Raw genomic sequence first — 18,613 nt, forward strand, 5'->3', positions numbered from 1 at the left:
TGAAACTTCATGAGCTTGCTAACAAAGGTCAAAAAGAGAAGGGTATTGCTTTATTTGCAGGACCAAAGAGCAAGGAGGGAAGAAGGAAGAAGGAAAAGAAGAAGGAAAAGGAGATTTCCTCATCCACCTCTTCCTCCGAATCCGATGATGAAAGTGGATCATCATCAAGTGAGATGGCGAACTTCGTAAGAAGGATTATGAGAAGAAGCCGAAGATACAAAGGAAAAGGTAAAACTAATGATCAAAATTTTGATAAATCTAATGTTATATGTTATGAGTGTAGCAAGAAAGGACACATTCGGAGCGAGTGTCCGAAATTAAAGAGGAAGGAGGAACGAGCCAAAAAGAAGGAGAAAAGAGTCAAGAAGAAGAAGGCTCTCAAGGCCACTTGGGATGAGTCCTCATCAAGCTCATCGGAGGAAGAAGAGAAGATGGAAAAGAGCACACGACAAATAGCACTCATGGCAAGGGAGGTTTCGGACTCCGAAAGTGAGGGAGATTCGAGCGACGCTTCAACCGCGGCTTCATCATCGTCGGATGATGAAGAGGTAACTTCTTCTCATATAGAAAAGTGTTATAAGACTATCACTCACTTATCTACATTGCTTAAAAAGTCAAAAACAGAAAATAAATTGTTAAAAGAAGAAGTAAAAACCTTAAGGACCCTTAGGGAAGATGAGGTCGATGACCTACATCTAGAAGTCCTTGAGGATGAGAACAAGGCTTTAAAGGGTGAGGTTGAGAAACTCAAGAAAATGCTTGAGAAGTTCTCAACTAGCTCTAAGACTCTAGACATGATTCTAAATGCCCAAAGGGCAGTCTACAACAAGGCCGGGCTAGGGTATCAACCCAAGAAGTCGAGTTTCATTTCTCTAATGTCTAGAACTCAAAATAGTAGATCACATGTTTCTAGGGCTCATGGAACTAGGAAAGGTATGACCAAGGCATGGGTTCCTAGGTCTTTCGTTGTAGAAGCATTAGGTCCCAAGATTTGGGTACCTAAAACCTCTATCTTCCGTGTCTTGTAGGCATTGGTCGAGGGGGAGTATCTATCAACTTGGTTTATTGATAGTGGATGCTCCAAGCACATGACCGGGGACAAATCACTGTTTACAACCATTCAAAACAAAAGTAGAGGTAATGTGTCTTTTGGTAATAATGGTAGCCTTAAGTTTGTAGGAGTTGGAGACATTCATATATCCGAATGTTTCCATATCAAGAATGTTCTTCTAGTCAAGGGGATGACTTTTAATCTCCTAAGTGTCAGTCAATTGTGTGATACGGGTTACACAATTGAATTTCATTCAAGTCAATGTTTGGTTAAACACATTGACACACTTGACACAGTACTAGTAGGCACAAGGGTTGATAATATTTATCAAGTATCGTTTAAAAGTGCTACTAATGCTTTGATTAAGTGTTTCGTGTCGAAAGAAGAAGAGTCTTGGCTATGACATAGAAGGTTGGCACATGTAAACATGAAGAACATCCGGAAGTTGGCCAACCAAGGATTAGTGCGAGACTTACCCAGCATCAAGTACCACAAGACCAAACTATGTGATGCATGTCAAAAGGGTAAGCAAACAAAAGGTGTTCATAAAGGTAAAAGCACTGTAAGTACATCTACTGCTTTAGATTTATTGCACATGGACCTATTTGATTGTAGTAGTGTAATATCATTGAATGGAAGTAGATATTGCTTGGTAATCGTTGATGATTTTACTAGATACACATGGACTTTCTTCTTGAAATATAAGGACCAAACTATAGATATTTTTATCTCTTTTTGTAGAAGAACTGAAAATGAAAAATCGACAACAATTAAAACCATTAGAAGTGATCATGGTGGGGAATTTCAAAATCATAGGTTTTTAGAGTTTTGTCAAGAAAAGGGATATAGGCATGAGTTCTCTACTCCAAGGACCCCACAGCAAAATGGGGTTGTGAAGAGAAAGAACCGAGTCCTACAAGAGGCTGCACGAAGCATGCTCAATGAGTACTCACTACCGAGCTACTTATGGGCTGAAGCTGTGAATACAACTTGCTATGTGCAAAATCGAGTTTTAATACATAGGTTTTTAGGAAAGACTCCCCATGAACTTTGGTTTGGGAAACCACCTACAATTAAACATCTTAGGGTGTTTGGTTGTAAGGTGTTTATCTTGAACACCAAGGATCATCTTGGGAAGTTCACGGCTAAGGCTGATCAAGGGATACTGGTCGAGTACTCTCTTACCAGCAAAGCCTATCGAGTCTACAACAATAGGACTAAATTGATTGAAGAGTCCTTTGATGTAGCTTTTGAAGAAATCCCTAACTTAAATGATCAACCAAGGGATGTAGGAGAAATTCAATTTGAACTTAGAAATATAAGTTTGAATGATCAAAATGAAGAACGAGTCGAAGTTGACTCTGATGTTGATGAGCAAAGGCAACAAAGAACTCAATCTGATCATTTGCTTGATATTGAGTCCTTGCCTGTGCCGAGTGAGACCATTCATGAGGCACCACCAACACCAAGACAATCTAGGATAGCCACTAGTCATCCCCAAGACCAAATTGTGGGAGACATCCACCAAGGGGTTAGGACTAGGTCTTTCTTTAGAAATGAGTCTAATGAAGTCGCATTGATTTCAGAGATTGAACCAAAATTAGTTGATGAGGCATTGCGCGATCCTGATTGGATCTTAGCTATGCAAGATGAGTTAGGTCAATTTGAAAGGAGCCAAGTGTGGGACTTAGTTCCTAGACCTAAGAAGACCACCATTATTGGAACTAAATGGGTCTTCAAAAATAAGTTAAATCAAAAGGGAGAAGTTGTGAGAAACAAGGCAAGACTTGTAGCCAAGGGCTATAGTCAAGTCGAAGGTCTCGATTATGATGAGACTTATGCTCCCGTGGCCCGATTAGAGTCCATTCGTTTGATGCTAGCTTTTGCTGCACATAGAGGTTTCAAGCTCTATCAAATGGATGTTAAATCAGCCTTCTTAAACGGATTCATCAAAGAAGAGGTCTATGTTGAGCAACCACCGGGGTTTGTGAGTACCGAAGCTCCAAACCACGTATACAAGCTCAAGAAAGCTCTTTATGGGCTTAAACAAGTACCTCGAGCATGGTACGAAAGGTTGTCAACTTACCTATTAGAAAAGGGCTTTGTAAGAGGCCAAATAGATCCAACACTATTTCTACGTAGAGATGGTGAAAACATTTTTGTAGCCCAAGTGTATGTCGATGACATAATTTGTGGCTCAAATAACAAGGGCTATTTGAATGAATTCATTTCTCACATGGAAAGTGAGTTTGAGATGAGTCTAGTAGGAGAGTTGACATTCTTCCTCGGACTTGAAATCAAACAAACTCGAGATGGGATTTATGTCCATCAGACAAAATACACTCAAGAGATGCTTAGAAAATTTAATATGAGTGACTCTAAGGAAGTGTCCACTCCAATGGCTACAAACACTCCCCTTAACAATGATGAGAGTGGAAAACCAATTGATCTAACACAATATAGAAGCATGATTGGTAGTCTTCTATATCTCGCAGCTAGTCGACCAGACATACTTTTTGCTGTGGGCATGTGCGCTAGATATCAAGTCTGTGCCAAGGAATCTCATTTAATTGCCGTTAAGAGAATTCTGAGATACCTTAAAGGCACAATTAGAGTAGGTCTTTGGTACCCACGTACTGAGTCTTTTGACTTGATAGGTTATACCGACTCCGATTATGCTGGGTGCAAATTAGATTGGAAAAGTACTAGTGGGGGCTGCCAATTTTTAGGTTCATCTTTAGTTAGTTGGTCGATTCGGAAGCAACATTGTGTTGCTCTCTCCACGACCGAGGCCGAATATATTGCCATGGGAGAGAGTGTATCACAGTTGTTGTGGATGATACACACCCTAGAGGATTATGGACTTTCTTATAAGGGTGTACAAGTGCTATGTGACAACATTAGCACGATCAACCTAACTAAAAATCCTGTCCATCATTCGAGGACCAAACACATTGAAGTGCGTCATCACTTCATAAGAGATCACGTAGCTAGGGGAGACATTGCACTCACATATGTTGAGTCAAAGTCAAATATAGCTGATATTTTCACCAAACCCCTTCCGGAGAATGAATTTAGTCATTTAAGGAGGGAGTTGGGAATGTGTTTGGCTCCTTAAGTCATTAGAACTTCACCATGATCAATAAGGACTATTAAAATGACAAGAGTATTTGGGACAATAATTTGGGCAACTTGGGAACATCTCACACAAACTATAAGGTTTAACAAAATATTTTTGTTTGCTAGAAATGGGGTGAGATGCTAGGAACAACCAAATTATTCAAAATGTATCATGCATCTATTAAATAATTAGGTTGAAGAGACATTAATTGAGTATGGGGAACACCGTTACATAATTCATGTGTAATTGGTTCCTAGATCTTACTCATATATTCCAACCAAGGAAACTTGGTTGGGCCTTTGTCTAGATTTGATCTGATTTTGATTAATGGGTTGTTTGATATGGCTGCTCATGATTTTGAATAAAAAATAAGACAGGCTATTGAAGTAATTCTAGCATTTTGAATATATTTTGACAAACTTGGAACTGTACATAACAAAGGTGAAAAATTTCAATTTTCAGGCGTTAAGTTGTTTGTTTTCTAATGTCTGCAACCTTAAGGCTATAAACAAGTTCAGACCATAACTTTTAGGTAAGAGTTATGCTTGTAGATCCTCCAGGTTCTAGGCTCTCAACTTGGAAGTTTTCCTAGAGAAACTTCCACGAATTATCGAACACGAGTTACTGAAATTACTATTTTCAGTTACTGAAATTACGGGAGATACTAGTATCAGACACTGATCAGTCTACGGACCGATCAGGTCAGCCTAGAACGCTCGAGCCCGCTACTGATCCCTTTCTGATCGGTCTACAGACCGATCAGAGAGTTCCCTGATCGGTCCGGAGACCGATCAGATCAATTCGGCACAAAAGCCACTGATCAATCGCTGATCGGTCCCTTGACCGATCAGTGAGTACTGATCGTCTCCTGATCGGTCCGTGGACCGATCAGGATGTTCCTAGATCGGTCCAGGGACCGATCAGGAGGCTTCTGATACCTTCTGATCGGACAACCGTCCGATTATTTCTTCACTGTACACCCATCTAAACCCTTAAAACCTCCCGATCCCTTCTTTTCCTCGTTCACGCGAAACCCTAGCCGACTCTTCCCACCAGCTCACCCTTTTTCTTCCCCTTGATCGCCGAACCCTAGACGACTCCCTCCTGCCTCAGCATTTCCTTCTTTCTCCGAAAACCAGAGAAATGGCTCCAAGGTAACTTCATCAGCTCTATTTCTCGTTAGTATTTCATTTGTTTCATTTCTCACTGATTCAGTGATTTGGGGTGGTGCTCGGTGGTTTGCCCATGACCGGTGCTCTTTCCTTGTTCTCATTGTCCTAATTGTTAGGAAGAAACCCACTGGTGGTGAGGGTGAGGGAACCTCTAAGGAACCAACCAAGAAATCCAAATCCAAAGCTCCTGCTGCTCCTTCCCGACCTCAACCATCCAGTTCGGGGAGATTCCCCAACCAACAGTTTGAACAATCCTTTAAGGAAAGGACCTTCAAGTTGCTCCCATGTAGATCAGTCGATAAAAAATACATGAATGAGTTTTGTCCAGCAATTACGGAGACCATAGCCTACTATAAACTTGATTCCTTGGTATATTTAGAGAGGGACATCAACCTTGATCTGGTTTCTGAATTCTATAACAACCTTCATCAGACTATTGATGGTAGTTATAGATCAAGAGTGGCTAAGCAAACCGTTGATTTCAGCTTAATTGCTTTCTTTGATTATTTAGGCTGTCGTTTGTGTTCGGGGACGGTGTTCTCATTCTATCCTTCTTTGCCTGAACCCGTGCCTCATCCTCTTGATGTCTCATCTGACTCGATTTATGAGTACTTCTTTGGACATCCGAGACCGGATGGATTAGATGAGTTAGATGTCGACTTTCCTACATTTGCAGCCCTTGGCCTTTCTGCTCCTGATTATATTCTTTTCAAAATTGTCACAAACTGTCTTCTACCTATTACTTCTAAACCATTGGCAGAGATTCGACCGTATCATTGTCTGATGCTTTACGGGTTGCGTAGGCGTCTTGACTTTGATGTCATGTCGAGTGTCTATACTTCTATCATATCCCATAGCGAGCCAAGCGGTAACACCATATATATGCCTTATGGGCATATAATTACTGATTGGCTTGAGACCCTGGGTGTTGACGTTTCTAGAGGGAGGATGGTCAAGATGGTTAGGCAGGATTGTCGACTTGGGAAACGTGCATTTTCCAAGTCTGGAATCTTAGGACAGGATGGGGCAGTTAGGTGGAAGGATGGGAGGGCACTAGGTGAGTTACCTCGACGATTGCTGCTGCTGCTCCTCCTGCTGCTGATGATGGAGAGGCCGATCCCGATCTGTGCGATCGCCGAGCTGGAGAGTCGCTTTGATCGACACGAGGAGATGGTGGGCCGAGTTCGATGGTGCGTATTCGGATAGACCAGGCCTACGATGACTGCGGGCGATTGACGGCGCCGATGATATCTGCGATCATCGGTGGTGACACGGCGATTGCTACTTGGATGGATGACACGCTACCCGCCTCCGCAGTCTTACCCAGGCTATCCATCCTCCAGCGTGCCGCCTCAGGATTTCACCCTCCTGCCGATGATGGTGATGTTCCTCGGTGTAAGGATATTGATTGATACAGTTTGTTTGTTGACTGTCCGTATCTTGGATGTTATTTGTTAGTCTTTATATCGGACTGGATGTTTGCACTTCGATGCTACTCATGTATTTATGCTACTCAGCTTTATATTTGCTTGCTCTTTATTATGTTTCATTTTCTATCGGTTATTAATATCTTGTTCCTATGCCATGATTTGATTGTATCTTATGTCTTTCTTATTGTCATATTGTGACCTTAGAGGGAACTCTAGGTCGATTAAGAGAAGGCAGTATGGGTTAAGAGGGAGCCTTTTGAGTTTTGTCACCTCATTTGCACCTTTTCGGTGTTTGACAAAGGGAGAGGATACCTAAGTTTAGAAATGTATGAAAGCTTGATTTTAGGGGAGAGGATAACGGAGGATCTTGATTCCTTAGTGGTGTATCCGTCTTAGGGGAGGATCCTGATTTCCCTAAAATTATAGGTATATGAGCATTTGATCTAAACTTAAATCGTGTTGTCAAACAACAAAAGGGGAGATTGTTGAGTCTGACCTGGATGTTGTTTCTGTTAACATTGATTTAAGTTTGTATCAGATATTTCAGATTGATTCTTGATCTAGGTTGACTTGGTTGACTGATTGAGAAGTCCTAACTGGGATGTTAGGCGGTTGGAAAGTCCCGTGAGTGAAGCCTGATTGGAAATCCTAGTGAGTGAAGCGGTGAAAACCCTAGTGAGTGAAGCTAGGTGCAAGTCCCGGTGAGTGAAGCCGAGGAAAATCCAGATGGATCAAGGGTGATCGGACATCCGGTGTTGAAAAGTCCAAGAAGGAAACTTGGCATGCGGGTCGAGAGGGTTCGGTAACTCGTTCTCTAGGACCGGATAAAGTCGAGAGGGCTAGGGGCTCATTTCTCGGACTAGGTCGAGAGGGCTCGACCGGGCCGAGTCGAAGTGGATCGGTCGGCCGGCCGATCGGTGAAACCTTGGAACCGATCGTGCGCCCGACCGATTGGGAATCGATCGGCTGGCTCTGAACGATTACGATCGATCTGGCGACCGATCAATCGATAGCCTCAGTGATTTTACCGATCGGTGCGGAGACCGATCGGGAGGCTTCTGAGCTTGGGAAGAGCGACATCGATCGTGCGGGACCGATCAGATTAGTGCTCGATCGGTCCGCCGATCTGAAGCTGCGCGTATTTGGAAAGAGCGACATCGGATTGGTGCGGGACCGATCAGATAGTCTGATCGGTCCGCACCGATCGGCGATGATCGGCGTGGATCGATGCAGACCGATCCACGGTGTTTGTTTGCATGCACTTTTACGATTACGTATTTGTTTTCACCCATCCATTTTAACCATCTGCGTGAGTCTTTTTAGCTTGCGGGTTGCGAGTCACACTCTCGTGGTTGAATTCAAATTGAGCTTCATTAAGAGAAGAAGACAAGGGCTCTTTACACTGTGATTTGCTGCAACAGATGCATTTGAGGCATCAACGTTCACTGGGTTTCTGATTGCGATTGGGCTGCGATCTGCTTGACTCCTGGGGATTGGTTGGAGCTCAGAAGACGCCAGTGATGACTGTGATATCATTGGTGTGAGTTCAGAGAACCAGGTAAGGAGGAAGAGGGATTGGCTGCAGCGCTGATTTGCGCAGTTTTGACCAGATCGGTGACAGCAGAGATCAGGTTTGAGAAGCAGTAAAAACAGCGAGAGGAGAGAATAGAACAACAACAAGAAAGCTGAAAGAAAAGTCTGTTGGGGGTAAAAACTTCTTGAGCTCTCGGGTGAACTGCGATCTCTGTTTTCCTTCACTGATCCTCGCGTGGTTGTAAGTATTTTTCATTCTTCTCTGCCACCGAGCTTCTGTAAGTCTTGTGCTTTAACTTAGATATTTCTTGAGACTTTGTGGGAAGGTTACTCCACCTAGAAGGAGGATCTTTAGCCGGAATTCTTCCGGGGTGCGATCTACCGAAGATCAAGGAGTCGTCCACCTTACGGACACGCCGAGGAGTAGGGGCAAGTTATCCCCGAACCTCGTAAATCTGTGTATCATTGTTTGTGTGCTGGTTTTCGTTTTGTTTTAGTTTGCTTATTCTGCTGCGCTAACTAGTTTCTGTGTAGAACTCTCTGCTTAAGTTTTTAAAGAGGCTATTCACCCCCCCCTCTAGCCATCTAAGATCCCAATAGTCATTGCCTGGAGCTAGGTTTCGTCGCTTTCAACTAAATGGTTACGAAGAAGCAGTGTGGTTGGCAACAGCTAATTCTTGAAGTCTGTCGGAGATATACACTGTACTGTTCGTCGGAGAAGAACCTGCATCAGAACTACATTTGTTAGGTTTTCTCTGATCACCTTTTCATTTCCATGTATAATCACAGGCATAGTTCGATGATAATGATACTCTAGTGGAGCAACGATTTTTACCTATGCTTCATTCCACGTTTTCTATGACAAGAAGTTGCACTATTCACCAAAAAATATTCCTCACCAGCTCGACATTTGTCACCTCATCTGTAAAATACCAAAAATAGGCGAATATGAATAAGGGAATTTTTGGACATTTTTCGGAGCTCGTACGGACGAGTTAACGGGGATAAAAATGGGGCCCAGAAAAGCCTGTTTAGGCTACCCTGTTTAAGCGAGGAAATGTTTATATTTAAATTTCTTTTTCTTTTATTTCTTTTTATTTTCTTTATTACCTCGCCGAATTCCCTCTCATCCTCGCCGAGACCCCCGCGTGCCTCTCTTCCCTTCTCCTCTCACGCCCGACACCTTCCTTCTTCTCTTTGCCCTAACTACCGGCCACGACAGTTTCCTTCGCCACTACATCTTCTTCTCCTCTGCTGACACCGACCCCTTCCCCTGTGCCCTAGCCGCCAACCGCTGATCTTTTCTTCCTCCCTTTCCAAGCGCCGGCGACGCGCGAGCACAGCCGATCTGAGCCCTCTCTGCCCTAGCGTCGGCCGCCGCGGAGCCCTAGTCTCGCCTTCCGTACCCTATTTTGGGTTCACAGTCAACCGAGCTCTCCTCACAGCAGTGTCGCCGACCTCCATCTTGTGTGCCCTAGATTTGGATTGTGCCGCCGCCGAGTTTGCTTCGCCGACGCTGTGCCCTAGCATTGTCGCCGGCCACAGGTTCGATCCATCACAGATTTTAGGCTCTGTACCCTAGCTTTGATTGGAATTGGGTTGATTTTGGATTTTTATTGTTCTTGATTTGTGGTCAGTGAAGTAACCAACAAGGAGTTTGGGTTTGTGGATGATTTTGGGTTCCGACAGCTATCCCATTTAGCAGCCTACTTAATTGTCAACAGCAACACACTTTGCGACCGGGAATCAAGAAACTATAGGCTGTGAATTTAGGTAAGGTTTATGGTTTTGATCTTTGTGTTAGATTATTGCTAGTTGTGTTAGCAATAATTATTGATTTAGGTTTAGAAGTTGTATAACAGTATAGTTGGGGTTAATGAAACTAACCCTAACGGGTCAGTGGATTAGAAATTAGTTTAGCTATTTGTTTATAATTAAATTAGCTAAACTGTGCGATTTAACACAGGACTTTGACGCGAGACGAGTATCTCGGAGTCAGATTGGACCTTTCTATTTTCGGAGGCGGGTACTTTTGACTTATTGTCTTTGATATGCTTAGTAATGAAATTAACATGTTGCATTAATTGTGTTTCTTATTTGTTTCGGTTAATCACTGCCCAATACATGTTACATGTTTGATTGGTTGTTTGTTTGCATCTCGTATTGATCTCGTACCTGATTTTTCATGCTCATGGGTAGTGATATAACCATGTTTCACATGTTCAGGACCTAGGTTTGATACCTTATTGATCAGTATATCTTGATATGATTTATTCACTATGGTGCCCATTGTTATATGTCCAGAGGTTGGTTTAGTATACTACCATGCTTAGTGACATGCACCATTTGCATGATCGCATGCTGTGCGATAGATTGCTCCATTATTGTTGAGCACATTGCCAGTTTCATCACTGTTCGGTGCTCCGTTGTGACGCTCATGGGTAGCGTGACACAGTGTGGTAGCACTTCAATTTGGCTCTTCCGGTGCTCCGTTGGTCCGCTCATGGGTAGTGTGACGCAGCGTGTAACACGTTAGAGATCCCTCCCCGTCATAGCGTACCGGGATATGAGAGCATTTCGCTCCCCCATTTATGATTTGGGGTAGGAGTACGTGTGTACTCCGACAGTATCCCGTCCACTCGGTTACTCATCCGGGGTAGTGATGCAGAGTGCACGGTTGTCACAGCTCTACCCACTCGGTCCCACTTTTGTTATGAGTTGGCTGACTGGCGTCAGGGGTGACCATGACATTGGCATCATATGCATGATGCATTTATTGTTTGTGATTGTGTTTGCTGCATTTATATGCTGCATATTGTTTGGATACCTATGTTTGACATGCATACAAGTCTTCTATACCTTCCGGACTGTTTGTCCTTATACCTGGTCCTGATTAGTACAGATTCTCTCCTGTCTACTTCGGTTTGCATTTATCTTTATTTTTATCAGGAGACTGTACGCATGATTAGTGCTAGGTGTTATTTCTTTACTTTGCATATCAATTGTACCTGTTGAGTGTTGGACTCACCCCGCCTCCATTGTTGATATTTTCAGGTTGATGCTGTCAAGAGAGAGTTCCAGTTGCTGGTCCCTGCAGACCTCGAGGATATGATTGGTTTTCTTTTGGTTTCTTTTCTGTTCTAGACTGTTTTGAACTTGTTATGTTTTGGATTATTTTACTTATGGACAGTGTATGGATTTTATTATGTCGATGGATTTGGATTTGGATTTATTCTACTACATGCCTTCCTGGACGGCAGAAGAGGTGAGTTCATCGGATTTGAGCTTTACGAGTGTAGTGGAGTAGGGTTGATTTTGAGTCAGGGTATTATCTTTCTGTTTACTTGTTATATAAACTGCGTGGAATGTGTGGTTGTATTTTTACTGTTTTTATTATTCCAGCCGCCTGTGGCTGAGGTATGTGAGGATGTAGAAAAGTTTCAGATTGTCCACCGTACAGGGGAGATGCTGCCGAAATTTTTTCGGACAGGGACTCCTCTGGGGCGTGACAATTTAGTGGTATCAGAGCACAGGTATACAATCTTTTGTTTTCGTATTTTTGATGTTTGGGATAACCTGATACTAATTTATTTACTTGGTATCAGAGCGCCAAGTTTGGCGATACTTGTTGGATTTTTATATTTTGGATTTTTGAGATTTATCTGATACCAATTTATTGGTATCAGAGCAGGTTATGGATACCTGCTTTTGGTGTTCTAGATTTTTGGATGTCTATTTCGGTTTGTACGGATTTCCGTTATGGTTATGTTTCGGACATTCGTTTCGGATTTATATGGATTTCCGGTGATTTTCTCGTTCGGAATTTTGAGGTCAGAAGTTGGGGACTGGACAGCGATGGAACATCTCCAGACGGCAAATATGTATGATGTTTATTTTATGATAGTTAGGACATCTATTAGCACTTTATCTTTATTACCTGTCTGGTTGTTGTAGCCATATTACATGTGATGGGTTAGCCACTGATCTTGGTCGACCCTAATAGAGATCAAGGATTATAGTCTCTGATGATTTTTCATATCATATCATCAGTAGTTTTAGCTTCTGTTACTACTATTAGGAGATGGAGGCACATATTAGCCTCTGCTATTGTTAGCTGGGTAATGGATGATACCTATATATTCCTGTGGACTTAGCCAGTAGAGTTTTTATACTCGTATCTTTTGGATATTAGGGTATCCGATACGATGAAAATTGGTCATTGGAGAGTTATCATGTTTGATCATTGTTGAGAATGATTTGAGGTTGAGGGATATTGGGAGATCAGATATTGTGATGTGTTGATTTCTAATGATTTATGAGAGTAAATGTTATGTGGTTGTTTGATGATCTATTAGTGGATAACTATTTTGATGATCTATTATTTGGGTTGTTGTTGATGGTGACATAGTGAGTGTCATGCATGATATTCACAGGTTTGATGTTTATAGTTGGTGATCAGATTATAATCGGGTGCTAGAGAGTTTATGGTTTAGAGTGCCTATGAGATTTTAATAAATCTGGTTAGTTGTGGTTAGTTAAAAGGATGATAAAATTGATGTTTACTTCCTCTGATATTGGACTATGTTGATAAATAATGATTTGATGTTTTGAATGTTAACTTGCTCTCATGGGGAGTAGAGACTTATTCATCTGATATTATGTGGGCTGATATTTTTGAGGATAAAAAAATGAGAGTGTCTTGATGTTCTTGAATTCTGACTTTATCTTTTGGGTCGTATACCTTTATACATATGATTATTGTGGGTTTCTTGTAGATTATGCCCGAGTGGTTAGACATACATGTCTGATTGTTTATTGGAGGTATTTGTCAATTAAAAACTATGTTGTGGAATGTGCACATATGTTTGAGTGTTTTATTGGATGTATCTTATCGATCTAATCTGAGTTGCGATATGTGCAGATGTGTTGGGTGTAATATTTGAGGTATCTTGTTTATTATATGATTGTTTTGAGAGTATACTCGTGTCGATTATGATTTGTTGGAAGTATTACGTTGATTATACTCTTGGCATAGGTGTACATATGTCATGTGAGTGTTGTTGAGGTGTATTGTTGATTATACCTATGTTGATATATGCACACGGGTTTGATAGGTATTGTTGGAAGTATCACACTGATTTATACCTGTGCTATGAGTGTGTTTAGTGTGTACAAATTGGAGGATTATGTCGATTATACATATGTTGTGTGTGCATGTGTACCAGGTGTATGGTGGGTAGCATCATGATGTTTCTACCTATGTTGAATGTAGAATGTTGAGTGTCTACGTTATGTTATTGGTTGTATAACCCAGTCAACTAATTCTCCTATTAGTGGGTGACCAACCCACTAGGATGATGATAGAGCTGACTATGGATTTGATTTGTTTACTAGGTTGTTTATACCTTTGGCTGCCTACAGTGATATGTGGTTGAGTGATCTCGTGCAGCCTCTAGTTGGATAGTTAGGTGCCTTGGACACTTATGGATCGTTTGTGGTGGAGCGGAGTTCCCACATATACATATTTCGAATTGCTTGTAGCGGAGCATTGCTCCCATATCTATTGCAAATACATGTTATAGATTCTTTGTAGTGGAGTGTTACTCCTACATATTGAGGATTTCTTGTGGTAGAGCATTGCTCCCACATATGTGGTATTTTCTGTGATGGAGCGTTGCCCTCACACTGGAGGATCTATGCTTAGATGATTTATATCGTTAGTGATCATATTTCAGACTTATTGTCAGGGATCTTATGGTTAGAAATGTCTGTGATATGGACATTATGTGTCATGATTTTACCATTAGGGTTTGGGAAGCCTTAGAGGTTTTCAGAGACTTGATGATTTTGGTATTCCCAGGATGTTTGGATCGGTTTCCATTGTCTTTGTTGACGGTGTTGTGATCTATTTCGGATCCACGGTGAGTTACGCACTTCATCTTTGTATAGTTCTAGAGATGCTTCGATGGAAACGTCTAGATGTGAAGATCAGTAGTGCGTATTTTGGTTGTCTTCTATGAGATGTTTGAGACACACGGGCATCAGTAGGAGTATACCGTGGTTCCACAGGAGATCGAGGTTGTTACCGTTGCGAGTAGACAGAGTTTATATAGAAGAGGCTCGCAACTTCCTTGGTTTGGCTCGATATTTCTGGAGATACGTTGGGGGTTTATCACGTGTTGCTATGCCCTTGACACGCCTGACCAGGAAAGACGTGAAGTTCACGTGGTTCGGGGACTACGAGACCAGCTTCGAGGAGTTGAAGCGGAGACTAGTGTCGGTTCCGATTTTGGTTTACCTTCTGAAGAGGACGGATATGTCCTCTACACCGACGCATCTATTCAGGGTTTGAGCGCTGTTCTGATGCAGCACGATATGGTAGTCTCCTATGCTTCTCGTCGGTTGAAGGAACATGAGAAGAACTACTTTGTACATGGTCTGGAGCAAGTCGCCATTATTTTTGCCGTGAAGATTTGGTGACATTATTTATATGGCATTACATTTGAGATTCTCACTGACCATAAGAGTCTCAAATATCTGTTTACTAAGAAGGAGCTTAATCTCCGACAGAGGAGATAGATGGAGTTCCTGAAGGACTATGATTGTACCATTAGCTACCACCCGGGGAAAGCTAATGTGGTTGTAGATGCACTCAGTAGGAAGTCCAGAGGGACTTTGGCTTGCCACCGGATTTCAGTCACGGACTTGATTCAGGGTTTCTCTGAGTTAGATCTTGAGGAGCAGGGACCGACAGAGCAGGGTATTCTTGTTACCATGGTTGCTCAGTCGTCGATCAGGACGAAGATCCGAGAGGCCTAGGCCAGTGATCAGCATTTGCAGTTTATTGGCAGTCAGATAGCTTTCGGGCAGCAGACCGAGTTCACACGAGATGAGGAGGGTATTATATACTTCCGAGGCAGATTATGCGTACCTCAGTCTCATCCGGTCTTATAGGAGCTACTTCAGGAGGCTCATCGCTCTCGATTTGCGATCCATCCAGGCGGGACCCGTATGTATCGAGATTTGAGACGTTCCTATTGGTGGAACGGTATGAAGAAAGACATCGCGGATTTTGTAGCTAGATGTCTTATCTGTCAGCAGGTGAAGGCTGAGCACCAGAGACCTGCAGGATTACTTCAGCGGATTCCTATTCCTGAGTGGAAGTGGGATCACATTACCATGGATTTTGTGGTAGGGTTGCCGAGGACACGACAAGGCCATGACGCGATTTGGGTAATCGTTGATCGATTAACCAAATCCGCGCACTTCTTAGCGATCCGGAGGACTGATCCTCTGGATCGATTGGCAGATCTGTATTGTCGGGAGATTATCAGACTACATGGTGTTCCATTGAGTATCATTTCGGATAGAGATCCACGGTTCACGTCTCGATTCTGGCAGAGTCTGCAGCAGGCCTTGGGCACACAACTCCGTTTCAGTACAGCTTTCCATCCACAGACAGATGGACAGTCAGAGCGGACCATTCAGACTTTAGAGGATCTGCTGAGGTCATGTGTTATGGATTTCAGAGGCAGTTGGGAGGACCATCTGTCGTTGGTAGGGTTTGCCTACAACAACAGCTTCCATTCGGCTATCCAGATGGCACCGTTTGAGGCGTTGTATGGTAGACCTTGTCGGACACCCGTCCTCTGGGATGAGGTTGGAGAGGCCCAGTTGTTGGGACCTCATAGAGTTCAGCAGGATGCAGAGTTGGTCCGTACTATCAGACGGAGGATGTCAGAGGCGCAGGACCGTCAGAAGAGTTATGCAGATCGGAGACGCAGACCTTTGGAGTTTTCTGTTGGCGACCATGTATTTCTGAGAGTTTCACCCACGAAAGGGGTGAAGAGATTTGGCCTCGGGGGTAAGCTAGCTCCGCGGTATATTGGTCCTTTCGAGATCTTGGAGAGGATCAGAGCGGTAGCTTACCGATTGGCACTACCACTGTCCCTGTCAGGCGTTCACGATGTTTTTCACGTATCTATGCTGAGGAGATACGTACCTGATCCGACGCATGTGCTGACAGATGTCTCAGTTCCAGTTCAGCCTGACATTACTTATGAGGAGGTTCCGGTACGGATTCTTGACCGGAAGGAGCGTCAGTTGCGGAACAAGACTATTCGGCTGGTTAAAGTCGGATGGCAGCATCATTCGGACGAGGAGGCTACTTGGGAGCTCGAGGATACGATCCGAGCTCGATATCCCCATCTTTTCACTTGAGGTATGTGATTTATTTACCGTTCAGCATTTATACTCTATATCTGTTGTTAGTACTTGCTGATGGTAGATAACGAAATTTGGGGACCAAATTTTTATAAGTGAGGGAGAATGTAAAATACCGGAAATAGGCAAATATGAATAAGGGAATTTTCCGAAATTTTTGGACATTTTTCGGGAATTTGTCGGAGCTCGTACGGACGAGTTAACGGGGATAAAAACGGGGTCCGGAAAAGCCTGTTTAGGCTACCCTGTTTAAGCGAGGAAATGTTTATATTTACATTTACTTTTCTTTTATTTTTTTTTCTTTATTACCTCGCCGAATTCCCTCTCATCCTCGCTGAGACCCCCCCCCCCCCCGGCGTGCCTCTCTTCCCTTCTCCTCTCACGCCCGACACCTTCCTTCTTCTCTTTGCCCTAACCGCCGGCCATGGCAGTTTCCTCCGCCGCTACATCTTCTTCTCCTCTGCCGACGCCGACCCCTTCCCCTGTGCCCTAGCCGCCAGCCGCTGATCTTTTCTTCCTCCTTGTCCAAGCGCCGGCAACGCGCGAGCACAGCCGATCCGAGCCCTCTCTGCCCTAGCGTCGGCCGCCGTCGAGCCCTAGTCTCGCCTTCCGTACCCTATTTTGGGTTCACAGTCAGCCGAGCTCTCCTCACAGCAGTGCCGCCGACCTCCATCTTGTGTGCCCTAGATTTGGATTGTGCCGCCGCCGAGTTTGCTTCGCCGACGCTGTGCCCTAGCATTGTCGCCGGCCACAGGTTCGATCCATCACAGATTTTAGGCTCTGTACCCTAGCTTTGATTGGAATTGGGTTGATTTTGGATTTTTATTGTTCTTGATTTGTGGTCAGTGAAGTAACCAGCAAGGAGTTTGGGTTTGTGGATGATTTTGGGTTCCGGCAGCTATCTCATTTAGCAGCCTACTTAATTGTCAACAGCAACACACTTTGCGACCGGGAATCAAGAAACCACAGGCTGTGAATTTAGGTAAGGTTTATGGTTTATCTTTGTGTTAGATTATTGCTAGTTGTGTTAGCAATAATTATTGATTTAGGTTTAGAAGTTGTATAACGGTATAGTTGGGGTTAATGAAACTAACCCTAACGGGTCAGTGGATTAGAAATTAGTTTAGCTATTTGTTTATAATTAAATTAGCTAAACTATGCGATTTAACACAGGACTTTGACGCGAGACGAGTATCTCGGAGTCAGATTGGACCTTTCTATTTTCGGAGGCGGGTACTTTTGACTTATTGTCTTTGATATGCTTAGTAATGAAATTAACATGTTGCATTAATTGTGTTTCTTATTTGTTTCGGTTAATCACTGCCCAATACATGTTACATATTTGATTGGTTGTTTGTTTGCATCTCGTATTGATCTCGTACCTGATTTTTCATGCTCATGGGTAGTGATATAACCATGTTTCACATGTTCAGGACCTAGGTTTGATACCTTATTGATCAGTATATCTTGATATGATTTATTCACTATGGTGCCCATTGTTATATGTCCAGAGGTTGGTTTAGTATATTACCATGCTTAGTGACATGCACCATTTGCATGATCGCATGCTGTGCGATAGATTGCTCCATTATTGTTGAGCACATTGCCAGTTTCATCACTGTTCGGTGCTCCGTTGTGACGCTCATGGGTAGCGTGACACAGCGTGGTAGCACGTCAGTTTGGCTCTTCCGGTGCTCCGTTGGTCCGCTCATGGGTAGTGTGACGCAGCGTGTAGCACGTTAGAGATCCCTCCCCGTCATAGCGTACCGGGAGATGAGAGCATTTCGCTCCCCCATTTATGATTTGGGGTAGGAGTACGTGTGTACTCCGACAGCATTCCGTCCACTCGGTCACTCATCAGGGGTAGTGATGCAGAGTGCACCGTTGTCACAGCTCTACCCACTCGGTCCCACTTTTGTTATGTGTTGGCTGACTGACATCAGGGGTGACCATGACATTGTCATCATATGCATGATGCATTTATTGTTTGTGATTGTGTTTGCTGTATTTATATGCTGCATATTGTTTGGATACCTTTGTTTGACATGCATACAGGTCTTCTATACCTTCCGGACTGTTTGTC

At 43.2% G+C, this 18,613-nt stretch overlaps 1 long non-coding RNA gene across 1 annotated transcript; it reads left to right on the top strand.

Moving 5' to 3' along the window:
- The first annotated feature begins 9,452 nt into the window (after window positions 1-9,452).
- Window positions 9,453-10,330, top strand: LOC121968448. The gene is made up of 3 exons (XR_006108147.1): window positions 9,453-9,852; window positions 9,945-10,080; window positions 10,274-10,330. It is a non-coding gene; the product is annotated as an uncharacterized LOC121968448 (long non-coding RNA).
- The last annotated feature ends 8,283 nt before the right edge of the window (window positions 10,331-18,613 follow it).

Source organism: Zingiber officinale, chromosome 3B (assembly GCF_018446385.1).
Source record: "Zingiber officinale cultivar Zhangliang chromosome 3B, Zo_v1.1, whole genome shotgun sequence".
NCBI classification, from domain to species: Eukaryota; Viridiplantae; Streptophyta; class Magnoliopsida; order Zingiberales; family Zingiberaceae; genus Zingiber; species Zingiber officinale.